The following is a 14143-nucleotide window of genomic DNA, read 5'->3' as shown; positions in this document are numbered from 1 at the left end:
TATTTGTTCTTCACCAGAATTAGCTGCCTCTTCCCTAACCTCGTCAAAATGTTGAGATCAGTGTGGATTCCAGTTCGATATCGGATTTTCTTCCCATGGGTGTATCCCCCACCACCACAGTTAGATGATGCCTTCATTGTTGAAAGCATCTTTAGCGTCATTAATACGAGAGAAAACTGCAATGGCTGATTTCCTCCAATCACCTACTTTGTTTATTGCGATTGAATCGAAACTTCTCACCGGAAATATCCATTTTTGAGGTCTACTGAGATAGACAAAGTTTTATTATTTTAAAACAACGAATTACCGGAAACAGAAATATCTATTTAGAGCAATACTATGCGAGGCTCTGAACTATGTACTTTTCTCTGTAATTAATTGACTAATCAGCTGTTAAATAATTATAACAATTCAATATTTAAAATTCAAACTTTGAAAAAGGAAATTGGCAGACCGGAAGTACTGGTTACTAGAATAATTGTTCAGTTTTTAGCGTTTTTTTTTTGGAAAATTGTTTCTATAAAACAGTGGTTTCCAATCTTACTGTATTTTTTTCAGGCGGGGCTTAACGTCCAACTACCAATTAGGTGTCATGGACAGAGACGACTAGCAAACATACTTTACTATAAATTCCTCATATTAACCATTAAATAAAATGCAAGACCTAGACTAGTACCGCAATACATCTTAGCTTTGCGGGTCTAGCCTATAACCGCCTAACATACTTTACTATAAATTCCTCATATTAACACATTAAATAAAATCCAAGGCCTAGACTAGTACCGCAATACATCTTAGCTTTGCGGGTCTAGCCTATAACCGCCTAACATACTTTAATATAAATTCCTCATATTAACCAATAAATAAAATGCAAGGCCTAGACTAGTACCGCAATACATCTTAGCTTTGCGGGTCTTGCCTATAACCGCCTAACATACTTTACTACAAAATTCCTCATATTAACACATTAAATGAAATGCAAAGCCTAGACTAGTACCGCAATACATCTTAGCTTTGCGGACATTCAGAAGAATTTGGGCTGTGCATAGATCATAGATACGTTGTTGAATGATGCAATATAATAGTCAATAACTAGTAATGATGGTGTTTTTCTTTCAATTCAATACAATAACACTAATTTCAATTAAAACAGAATTCAATTAGCCGGCACGCATACGTACACACTTTTCACCACTACGTAAATTGATTTTATTGATTCATGATCAATTTGAACGCTCTTGCAGGGAGCTTGTTGAGGAGGGGAAGGAAGGAAGGCACGTGCTCTAGTGACACCTGGCGTAATGATTCTTGCTATCACCATCTGGCTGTTTTTTTTTTTTAATCAGATTAACCAACTTTACAAAACTGTAGTTTGTAATTCTCGTACGTTATTATCTTTGTGTTGAAGTTTAACAATATTCGTGTGGGAGGGGGGTCTCGCTGTTTTCATGGAAGTTTTTTTTTTGTCGTTTTTTGTTTTTTTTTTGTTTATTCGCCATCTTAATTAATCAACTACACAAATTGGTTTTTTGGCCGTTTTAGCGTTTGTACCAGGTTACCATTTTAATGTTGTTATACGTATATGTAGGACCAACAGTAAAGGGAACAATAAATTTGTTTGGGCCTTTTTTAGTACTTGCTTTCTTTACTAATTACAATTTTTTTTCTAATTGATCTCTCGTTCTTTTTCTTTTTTGTGTGTATGTGAGTTCGTTTGTTCGTAACAAATAGTGAGCGTGACTCGCTGATAAGTGAAGTGTGAGCCGGAAATATGATGGTATCGAAATCTCTACAGACCAAACTGGAACGAACTTCCTCTAATGGTGAATGAAAGACCGAAACCGGTTAGAGATATTTTACGCATGCGTACTGTGACAGGATGAATTCAAGATGCTTTTAAATGAGTTATTTATTAATCATTATTATTATTATAGTTGAAATGAAGTCCACTACGGCCCACGAGCCACATGCGGCCTCCTCAGGATTTATACGGCCCCCTCCGCACTTCCGGAAGGGGCCATCTCTTTCATTGGTGGTCAGTGAGAGGAGCGGCTATATGTGGGCGGTGCCGCAAAGCGCTCCGTCGTACATGTACAGTACTACTTCCGATGACGCGCGGGATGCACGCGTCACGGCTCCGAAAAATAACAGGAGAAGTATAGGAAGAAAGGCAAAGCACTATAACTAAACCAGACATTGGACCATCTCATTAGCCAAAAGCAGGTCCATAATTCCCACAGAAATACTGGGCAGTTTGGTGATTTAAATTTACTTGTTCTTTATTTTAAATATTCTATTTTTTCCCGTTTTTTTTTTTTTTTTTTTTTTTACTTTAAAATAGTTTTTTTTTTTATAGTCCAGCCCTCCAACGGTCTGAGGGACAGTGAACCTGGACCCCCTGGGTAAAAAGTTTGGGGACCACTGATATAAGTTCTCTCTAAGACGTATAGGACAGTTTAGGGCAGTGATTCTCAATCACTGTGCCGCGGCACGCAAAAGTGCCGCGAAAGTTTTTGAAGTGTGCCGCCAAATTTTGAGAAATGCATACAATAAAAATTATATATTAAATGTAGAAGACGATATTTTTATGACCAAATATAAACTGTAATTATCAAAAAAACATCAAGCTCAAATTTCCCATTAAAAGTATTCTTATTATTAACTTGTAATTAATCCCTTAATAAACATATACTGTTCGTTTTTGCAGGTGCCACGATAGCCGAACGGTTATAGGCTAGACCCGCAAAGCTAAGATGTATTGCGGTACTAGTCTAGGCCTTGCATTCTATTTAATGTGTTAATATGAGGAAATTATAGTAAAGTATGTTAGGCGGTTATAGGCTAGACCCGCGAAGCTTAGATGTATTGCGGTACTAGTCTAGGCCTTGCATTCTATTTAATGTGTTAATATGAGGAAATTATAGTAAAGTATGTTAGGCGGTTATAGGGCTAGACCCGCAAAGCTAAGATGTATTGCGGTACTAGTCTAGGCCTTGCATTTTATTTAATGTGTTAATATGAGGAATTTATAGTAAAGTATGTTTGCTAGTCGCCTCCGTCCACGACACCTAATTTGGTAGTCGGACGTAAAGCCTAACCTGAAAAAATAGGCAATTACTTTACTTTACTGTTGTTTTTGTAGTACATATTATTTTATTTTATATTGAAAATAAACATAAACTATTTTACACAGTGTATTATGGGATAAGTAAAATACTTTTTTAAACTTATCTTATTGTTAGTGTACCGCCCCAATTTTGAAATTGTTAAAAGTGTGCCGCGACAAAAAAAGGTTTCGAATCACTGGTTTAGGGTACTTAAAACTCTACTTTCACAATGAAAAGGTATTACCTAATAATTTTAAATTTAAATTTGTATTGATTAAACTGTCTTTAGCAACAAATTAGGCTTATTAGTTAGGGCAGAATTATTGCTAGTCTTAAACGGAAAGAACTAAACAGGTGATTCAAACTTCTCTCTAAACTTCTTGACGAACGATCTAAACTCTCACTGCAGAATAAACGACTTATCTAAACAATGATACTGAAGCCTGCCTGGACATACGGAATGGAACTTTAGGGCTCAGCCAAAGCTTCCAATATCCATAGAATCCAATCCTTCCAGTCAAAAACACTCCGTAGAATCGCTAATGCTCCCCAAACTCTATTTTGCACTAAGATCTCCTTGATCCCCTATGTTTCTGCAAGCTGCAAGATCCCGTAACACCACAGATTCCTCACGACCTCCTAGTTACCGAACTTAACTTCATTATCAGGAAATCCACGCTGGACGGTGAAAGCACCAAAGAATTGAATGAATTCTCCCCTCCTATTTGTATTTGTATGTATCAAGTCGTATTTATAGTAAACTTTTCCGACCTGTGCTACCAACTTTTGAACTTCCTTCGGTACAATAATCGGCCATTTATTTAAAGATTTAAAAGAAAACAGTTTATTGAATTTTCCACGCAGAGAAAATGAAATACATACACATAAAAGAAATATAGAGTAAACGTAAATAATTCTATTGTCCATTTCGTCAGTTACATACATTTTTTTTCCATTTTAAATATATAAACAGCAATCGATTGCAAACATCAATCGATGCACTATATCGAAAGTAATTTAATATTAATAATTAGTTAATCAATAATTTATACCATTACATTATGATTTATTTATTTAGTTTTTAACATTCTTTTTCTTTTTCTTAAGACATCATTTTTGCGGAATGAAACTTTGTTGTTATGTTCCTTTTATTTCCACCGGCTTTCCGGTTTTCAACGGAAATAACCATTTTTTAAGTATATAGACGCGAAATGATTTTTTTTTTGGCAACTTTGAAACTATGAAAACTTTAACTGCTGATATCTCCGAAAGTAATGAATCGATAGCGTTCATATTTTATCCGTATATAGAGACTAATATTGTCGATAATTGCTTAAAATATCGTAATAATCTGATGAACGTAGAGCGAGATATTCAGGGTTAAAGTTTAGGCCAGTTTGAAACTATGAAAACTTTAACTGCTAATATCTCCGAAAGTAATGAATCGATAGTGTTCATATTTTATCCGTATATAGAGACTAATATTGTCGATAATTATAAGAAAACTTTTCAATTGTAATTTATTGTGATTGATCTGTATTTAGAAAATGTATTGTTAGGCGTTCCGTACAGACAGACAGATAATTACGGCACAGGAAAGGCAATCAATCGATAATTGGATACTTCCACGTCTTCCTCACTCTTTGTTTAGTTTGGCATCAACAAGTTGAGTTTTATTGAATTACAAATTTCCTGTGAATCGTATCCGTGCATCTGTATACAGATGATATTTTAATAATTTGTTTTTCCTTTAACTTATACTTTCTTAGTTGGCAGTGTTTAAAAACATCGCGCAGGTTTTTGAAGTTGGGAATTTTTGCTGTTTAAAGGAGGTTTTTACAAAATTGGTCTTTTATTGTATGTTCTACAAAATTGGTCTTTTATTGTATGTTCTACAAAATTGGTCTTTTATTGTATGTTCTACAAAATTGGTCTTTTATTGTATGTTCTACAAAATTGGTCTTTTATTGTATGTTCTACAAAATTGGTCTTTTATTGTATGTTCTACAAAATTGAATAGAATTGATGAAACGGATAAGAGCTAACTAGACAGGAAATGCGTAGAACGACGAAAAAAAAAATTAATAAACACATCCTGTTAAAATAATCCTAAGTTGAAATAAAATACATTTCTGCTTCATCTGGGAAAAGTCAGTGCCTTTATTATATTGTAGACCCTGTTAAGTTTTTAAGAGTATTAAGTGACTTCCTATTTACTGAAATATTGCCTGAACTGTTTAGGGCTTTACTTCCTCTCGACCCTGGCTGGTGACGTCGAAATTTAAAATTTTTAAGCTTCATTGGTTAAATATTTGTTGTTTTTTTAAATTCTAAATAGTTAAATTTGATTTAAAAATTAAAAGCTTCTTTTCAGCAGCTTTAAATAAGCTTCTCAGACTGAACTTTTTTACATTAAACTTTTGACGTAACTTTAACTTTTGATGCAGGAAAGTTTGGATTTTGTCGTAATCTGTTTCAAGAACGTTTCCGCTCTTATGACGTATTATAAAGGAAGGAAGGAAGGAAGGAACTCGCTTGACTTTCTCCAACAATTTATAGAATAAATGTTTTTTTTTTTGTTTTTTTTTAAGTAGAAATTGGACAGGAAGTTCATCTAGTAATATAAAGCTGGGATTTCCGGTATTTTTTTGTTTTTACTTTTTCTTTTTGGTTTTCTTTTTTTTTTGGCATTGACTTCCGCCATACAGCCAGCACCGTCTATGTGCTTATCACTAGAATATCACTCACTCTCCATTCTTACCTTATAAATACATTCGCTTCACACTATATACAGCTATTTACATACAAACTTACAACTAATGGATGGATCAGTACTCTATATTCCTGCCATCCTTATAGCTAAACCGAAATTAAAATCACCGTAATCCTTTTCTAATCATTTTCTTGCATTCATTCTAATTCGGCTATAGCTTTTAAATACATTCATATTTCATTGCTAGCTCTGCTACAGATATTTAAGCACATAGATGTTGCTGGAGAATATTATGTCAACGTAGCGAAATGGTGCATCTAAATACCTGTACATGTCGTCAAACATTCGTTTCCTTTCTACCACATAACGTGGACTTATCATTTTTATATTGTTTGAAATCTCCTCCTCATTGCAATCTACACAATTTTACTTTTAACTAGAGTGTTTACGTTCAGTGAAATTCTGTAAATTTTCAATTAAGACAATTTGACAGATTACATCATCTTCACTAAATCAAAGAGGAAGTGAACTTAATAAGCTCGCGTGCTACTTACAAACGGATCTCTTATCCATCCCCCGAGATCTGAGTTTGAAGTAAGAAATTCAATTGTAATGGGACCAGTCTTGTGAACTAGAAGACTTTAACTGGATGCCAAGAGTGCCGAGCCCCAAAGCGGGTTCCTTTTGATCTTTGTAAGTGCTTACTGATAAGGGCTCAGTTAGACAGACCTTAAACTTCTCTCATTGACTCAGCACTACTTTTGTCTTCTTGTGTAGATAACAGCATCCCTTCTAAACTTCTCCCCCCCCGCAAGGGTGATTGGGGTCTTTCACCGTCGGTAGTAAGAGATGGAAGGATTCTCTTCCTCTTTCTGTCTCTCTCTCCCACCCACGACTTCCTGTTCAGAGCTACCATCCTGCGACATCTTTTCTCTAGTCTAACTTCCTTGAAGATTAAATTTGCACCTCTCTTTCTTGTACACCTGAGTTTTGGACTTACGTAGTAATTTTTGCATCAAGCATTGCATAATTCCAGGTGAACTGGATCTCGAAAACGAGAAAAAAAGTTTTCTTCTGATTAAATAGCGTTGGAGCCAATTCCAAGCTATAGTAAAGTTTCGATGAAAAAATCGATGAATCGTATATTCTATTTGGCTTTGAATCGATTTTTCAGCTCTTTTCTCTAATTTTGGGCGTTCTTAATCTCCATTAACCAAGAGAACACTATCCAAGGGCACACTCCTTGGGAACGGGGGACTTTTTAGGCTTTCCTTTGCCATTTCTGGGCAGATCGCACATCCGTTCCGGATATGACTCGAAGGATTTTCAGTTAACTTTACACGCTACACACAAAACATTAATTTTTTGGCAACAATCTATTTTATGGCAGTAAACATGTAAGATTACAATTAAATGTAATAATGATTACGTACAGTTAACAATAAAATGTACGGCTTTAACAAAAAAAATTGCATAATGTCAGTAAGAATGTCATGTTTTTGAAATGTTGAAAGGATTTGACTAATCCCACTTGTATAACAACTTTCAAGTTACAAGAAAACTCAATTATATTCGTAAATATAATGGTAAGAAAAAGTCATGTGAGTGTTCAAAGTAAAGTGAAACTGTCGATTATTGGGATAACTATTTGAAAACGATCTTAACTTATGAACAATTTCTTGAAAATTGAGAATTATTTTTTTCAAAAAATTTGATAACATTTTTTCTTAATATCGACGTAAGATTAAAATTATTTCTAAAGAAACTAAAAGAAAAAGTTAATAAAATGTGAGAAAGTAATAAGAGATATAGAAAAATAAGTGAAAGGTATTGAACCACCATTGTTAATACGCTTTGACCCAGCCCATAACTGGTTATCATTGGACGGGGCGTGATTAATCTAGAGGTGGGCGTGACCCGCCCACCGTCTGCAACACTACTACGCTGTGATTGGCCAATACTTCAAACTTAATAATTTAAATGAAATAATTAATTTAAATTATTTTTTCCAACATTTCTCCCTTAGGTATTTGATAAACTTTCGATTAAAGCAAGAAAAAAAATTTTTCTTTAAAAATACGATAAATAATATTTCTTTTGGAATAATACCTCATGTTTTACCCAATTATCGTTAACAGAAACAAAAAAAGTTTAGAATTTGTATTGTTTAATCGTGAATTAGATAAAAGAGGAATAGGCATATTGTAGACTAGAGAGCCGCCATTATGTAGGCTGTAAGCTTACTTTATACTCCATCTTGGTGGAGTACTCTAGTGGCAATTTCAGTTCAATGCAGTTCTACATTCCACATTTAACCATGTTGACGACTCACTAGGCTTATAAAGGACTATCTTGCACCCATATTTAACTTATTTTTACCGTATTACAAGTAACCTATTTACGTATTAGTCTATCATTTTGTCAATCTATCTACTACACATCTTCATGTTGGTGTAGTGAGTAATTTGAGCTACTTCTTTTTCACCTTTGCTATTCCACTCTGGGTGGAACCTCGTTCGGTAGGACGTTCCTGGAGCAGAAAGATCCCACGTAAGGGCTACATTGCTCCATTAAATTGTGAAGGAAGATTATTGAATCCGTCACCAAAAAAACGATGAACAGCATTCAATGGCATTACTTTACTTTTACTTCCGTCAGACGACGCAATCGCCAGAATGGACTCGCGATCATCTTCGCTAATTCCAACGCCAGGATGTGATACAATTGGGTTTCTTCTTTCAAATATCATTCCTGTCGTTTTATTCTAGTATCCCAGTTACTCCCTCTAAATTTTATAGTTGCAACTAAATAACTGGATGATTAAAAAAAAAAAAATAACAGGTTTTTTTTAGGGACACTAAATACGAAACATAGATCACGATTGCAACAGGTATAACAGGAAATAACTATTTGCCAATGCCATCTTCAAATTATCCGTGAAAAATATTTTCACAACGGAAAATACATTGTATCCCTAAGGATCTCTGAATAATAAATCCAGTAGTTGTTAAGGGTTAATAATCATCAGCGAAGGGCCAGCAGAGCAGTTCATATCTCCACCATTTTTGTTTAAATACCATCACGTCATGCAAGGGTTTCCTGTTTATTACCACAGTTAATCCCCAGCCGAGGTGCGCGCGCACATAGCGTGAGAATACATGATTCACGTAAATATAAATATATTTTGCGGGGGAATGTGTTCATAATATTTTAGCATCCCTAAGCCACAGCCTTCTTCAGAATAAAACAATTATTACTTTTAACAAGAAAAGAATTTAATAACCCCCCTCCATTCCAAAATTTTATTTTATTTATTCATTTTTTTCATCGAGGGGGGAATTTTAATCTTAGTCATAGGGAATTTTTGTCTGTATATTAACAATTTCTAAGTCGGGGTGGAAAACCATGTCTTATGAAAATCTAATTTAATAAAGACTATAATAAAGATCGCAGTTTTCCTTCTAAATGTTTGAAGGAAATTGGAATTAACGTTTTTTTAGTATTTTTGCCGGAAATAAATGTTAAGAACAAAGAAAAAAAAATCATATGATTTCCTCTTTCTAAAATAGTACAAATCGAATAATTTACCACAAATATCTGGTTTTCTGGTAACAAATTTAGATATTAATGCTGTAATACTGGTAAGGGAAGCAGTGAATTCGCTGTATGGTACATGGTTGGGTCCAAGGACTGCCGAAAAAACTGATGCTGGAGAGTTTTTTTTTGGGCCAACAACTCAATTCTCTAGCATCATCAAGCGTAAATCCATGCAATAGGAAGAAGTGGTTAGTTTATTCCCGATAGTATTTTTGAGATTATTATCCAATTGGGTGCCATCAAAACGGCGTAACTTCAGAATCAGAAACTTGGGAGTTCGTTTAATGTAGTGATCTTAAGTTTGGGCTGGTAAATAGTAAAGCATGAACTTCTACCCTGTTCACGACACTTAATATGGTAATTACACATTAAGTCCCAACTGAGAATTAGGCATTACCTTTATTTATTAGAAGCCGCCATGGTAGACGAGCGGTTATAGGCTGGACCCGCAAAGCTAAGATGTATTGCGGTACTAGTCTAGGCTTTGCATTTTATTTAATGTGTTAATATGAGGAATTTTATAGTAAAGTATGTTAGGCGGTTATAGGCTAGACCCGCAACGCTAAGATGTATTGCGGTACTAGTCTAGGCCTTGCATTTTATTTAATGCGTTAATATGAGGAATTTTGTAGTAAAGTATGTTAGGCGGTTATTGGCTAGACCCGCAACGCTAAGATGTATTGCGGTACTAGTCTAGGCCTTGCATTTTATTTAATGCGTTAATATGAGGAATTTTGTAGTAAAGTATGTTAGGCGGTTATTGGCTAGACCCGCAAAGCTAAGCTGTATTGCGGTACTAGTCTAGGCCTTGCATTTTATTCAATGTGTTAATATGAGGAATTTATCGTAAAGTATGTTTGCTAGTCGCCTCACTTCACTACACCTAATTTGTGTTAGTTGGAAGTAAAGCCCGCCTGAAAAAATAGGCAATAACTTTACTTTACTTTTTACTTATTAGAAAGAAGCTTTACTTTCTTTTTCTACCGGAATCCAATCCGATAGTCAGGATTCCATTAATAAGCTGAACTCTAGCGTTAGCAGCTGCAAGGATGGTTTGAAATAGTCATGGAGAATTCCATCTCCAGTTCTGGGCAGAAAAAAAATATAGTTACCCTAGTTTGAGATTCTATGTATTCCCAGAACGTTTGTCGGTCTTCCATTAATATTTGTGCGTTAGAACTTTGAAAATATTAGCAAAGGAAAGTCGTTTGCGCGTTAGTACCGGATATTGACTGAATGCTTGACTTCCTGTATTTGCATTTGTATTAGTATTTGCTTTTAATAAAACATGATTTAGCAATATAATTTTTGCATGTAAAAATGTAATAAAAAGGAACAATGTAATTCTTTGAAAAATACATTTTTTGTTACAAACCCTCTTCGTAAAGATTTTAAAATGTAAAGAAAAGGTACTTGGAAAAAATTATTGCATAAATTTAAAAAAAAAACTGAATTTATTTGCATAAAATGAAACAACAGCAGTGTTGACACAACTCCAATGAAAATTTCCCTTTTTATTTAACTTTGTCCCTCTGTTTAGCACACACACACTTCTCTTGGCGGCCCTGCTCCGGATAAAATAGATTCTGGTTTCAACAATTTCTTACAATCATTTTCGTGTGATTGACTTTATAGGAAACATTTTAACACACCTCAAAAATGCCTAAAATTAATTTTTGTTGTAAAATTATTTAAAGAAAAATTTTTGATCTAAATACGGTGTTTAGAGGAAATTTAGAAGACATTTTCTAAAGCGAACGGCTGTACATTGTACGCAAATAGTACATTAGAGGAAAATCTAACCAACCCAACCTCTGAAAGAGCCCTTAATGAAATTTTCCTGCAAAAAAAAACTTACCATTAATATACTTAGTTTAAAGAAAATTGCGGAAACCATTTTGGTGAAAATGAAAAAAATCTATTACGTTAAGTGTTACTTCCGTTTGATGAAATTTTTTTACCAATTAAATTGCAGTCAGATCCCCCTGGTGATTTTTAGTCGAACTACATAGTTTCAACTATCTGCGATTTATTTGCTACTTAGGGATATTTTGTAAAGAAAGACGGACTGACAAAACACATGATTTGCTTCAATCATTGCTTTTGACTGATGGATTGGTATTGTGGCCAGCCTCGGACTTCTGATCACACACTCTTGTTCACAAAGATGTTTGTGATCACCAGACGTCTTGATATCGGAGCGGTTATAGGCTAGACCCGCAAAGCTAAGATGTATTGCGGTACTAGTCTAGGCCTTACATTTTATTTAATGTGTTAATATGAGGAATGGATAGTAAAGTATGTTAGGCGGTTATAGGCTAGACCCGCAAAGCTAAGATGTATTGCGGTTCTAGTCTAGGCCTTGCATTTTATTTAATGTGTTAGTATGAGGAATGGATAGTAAAGTATGTTAGGCGGTTATAGGCTAGACCCGCTAAGATGTATTGCGGTACTAGTCTAGGCCTAACATTTTATTTAATGTGTTAATATGAGGAATGGATAGTAAAGTATGTTAGGCGGTTATAGGCTAGACCCGCTAAGATGTATTGCGGTACTAGTCTAGGCCTAACATTTTATTTAATGTGTTAATATGAGGAATGGATAGTAAAGTATGTTAGGCGGTTATAGGCTAGACCCGCAAAGCTAAGATGTATTGCGGTACTAGTCTATGCCTTAGATTTTATTTAATGGTTAATATGAGGAATTTATAGTAAAGTATGTTAGGCGGTTATAGGCTAGACCCGCAAAGCTAAGATGTATTGCGGTACTAGTCTATGCCTTAGATTTTATTTAATGGTTAATATGAGGAATTTTGTAGTAAAGTATGTTTGCTAGTCGCCTCCGTCCACGACACCTAATTTGGACGTAAAGCTCACCTGAAAAAATAGGCAATTACTTTACTTTACTGCCCATCTCTTAACTGTACGTCCAGAAGGGTTTAATGTATTGCTAAAATTGGTTTTTTAGTAAATCCCTGAATCGGAAGTACGTCCCTATTCGATCACTTACTAAAAAAAGAATTCCAGTCTATTTGGTAAACTTGGTTTTGTTTGGGGGCAGCCTTCTTCTGTAAGTGAACATTTCAGAGTAATGTACAGTTTTTACAAACACAGCTGTTTTTTTATTTGTTTCTGATGGAGCCCAATACATATGGCTGTGGCGTATCCTTCAGGACGAGCCCCACCTCCTGGAACCTTCTACACGACCCCCCCCTTCGGACATGTCCGTCTGTCACTCTGTCTGCATGTTGATATAAGTTGTGTGGTGTAAACGTCTCTCTCTCTTACTCCCAGCCTAGTCCACCAACCAGATTGAATGGGCGCCAGTCAGTTTACAGTAAATCTGAAATCAATGAACAGCAATGCCGCCTCCAGTTTGTGTACACGGCTTTAAGTGCTGCACATTAGCGAGAAGGAAGAGGAACGTTCCTCTGACATGTCTGACAGCTGACTAACCGAGTATTATTTGGGTCAAAGTGAACTGTCTTAAGATTTAGTTTTTTTGTTTTCTCAATTTGAGTGTCAATTAATGATTACGTCAACAAGCTGGCCTCACGATTATCTCTTATTCTCATCGTTTTCTTCAAACCTAGCATTTTTACAAAAGATCTATTACTTGGCTTTAATATGGGTTCCTTACCATAACAAGTCTTAGGAAATTTTAACTTAGTTACTCAGAGGAATGGCTCACTCAGAGGAATGGCTATCTGTGACTTCGTTGAAAACTTTTTTAAATAAGCATTCATTTAAGGGCAATCCTAGGAGAAATACAAACAATGGCGGAGCTTCCATTTAAAAAAAAAAAAAATAGGAAAAGTAGGAGTCTGCAATTCGAACATAGAAGGAATCTATTGTGTCCTGGTGAGACCACTCATTTTTTAAAACCCTCAAGAGATGGAAGAACCCATCTCTGGGTAGGGTGGTAGTACCAGGAGGATAGGGGTAACCAGCATTCCTTCTCGCCACTGCCTTCCCTAAATATTCTGGAAAAAAAACTGGTCTCTCAAGCATAAGTCAATAGATTCTAAGGTAGGGTATGTTCCTCTCTAAACTAAGTTGCCCTTGTCCTTGAGCAGGAATTCAGTAGTTAGAAATAACTATTACCTGGCAACGTTTCTTGTAAAGTAAAGTAATTACCTATTTTTTCAGGCAGGCTTTACGTCCAAATACCTATTAGGTGTCGTGCGCGGAGGCGACTAGCAAACATACTTTAATATAAATTCCTCATTTTAACATATTAAATAAAATGCAAAGGCTTAGACTAGTACCGCAATACATCTTAGCTTTGCGGGTCTAGCCTATAACCACCTAACATACTTTACTATCAATTCCTAATATTAAACCATTAATTAAAATGCAAAGCCTAGACTAGTACCGCAATACATCTTAGCTTTACGGGTCTAGCCTATAACCGCCTAACATACTTTACTATAAATTCCTCATATTAGCACATTAAATAACATGCAATACATCTTAGCTTTGCGGGTCTAGCCTATAACCGCTCGACTATCGTGGCACCTCCAACGTTTCTTATAGTTCTGAGGTATAAAAAAGAAACAATCTTGCTTTCTGAGAAGCTGCATAAAGATTGGGGGATCCGTTAGTCTCAAGTATAAACAAGGAAAAATGTGCAAATTTTCCATTGGTCCTCAATTATTTTTTAAAACCTGGTTTTTGATTTTTCATCTTTTTTCACCCTGCTGGTTTTGTTTCGCTAGCGGAATGTA

At 35.2% G+C, this 14143-nt stretch overlaps 1 protein-coding gene across 3 annotated transcripts in view; it reads left to right on the top strand.

Annotated features, from left to right (window-relative positions):
* Window positions 1-14143, top strand: part of LOC141452495 (uncharacterized) — a 155083-nt gene that overhangs the window by 21591 nt on the left and 119349 nt on the right. Inside the window, exon 1 of one of the 3 annotated variants that reach the window (XM_074124698.1) lies at window positions 9461-9605. The exons of the other annotated variants lie outside the window; for them this stretch is intronic. The gene's annotated coding sequence lies outside the window, so the exon portion shown is untranslated. Of the gene's footprint in view, window positions 1-9460; window positions 9606-14143 lie in introns of those variants that run through there. 3 annotated transcript variants of the gene reach the window in all.

This window comes from Rhodnius prolixus, unplaced genomic scaffold, assembly GCF_049639745.1.
Source record: "Rhodnius prolixus isolate KJV_2025 unplaced genomic scaffold, Rpr scaffold_3, whole genome shotgun sequence".
Lineage (NCBI taxonomy): Eukaryota > Metazoa > Arthropoda > Insecta > Hemiptera > Reduviidae > Rhodnius > Rhodnius prolixus.
This window is presented reverse-complemented; position numbering and strand designations above follow the sequence as displayed.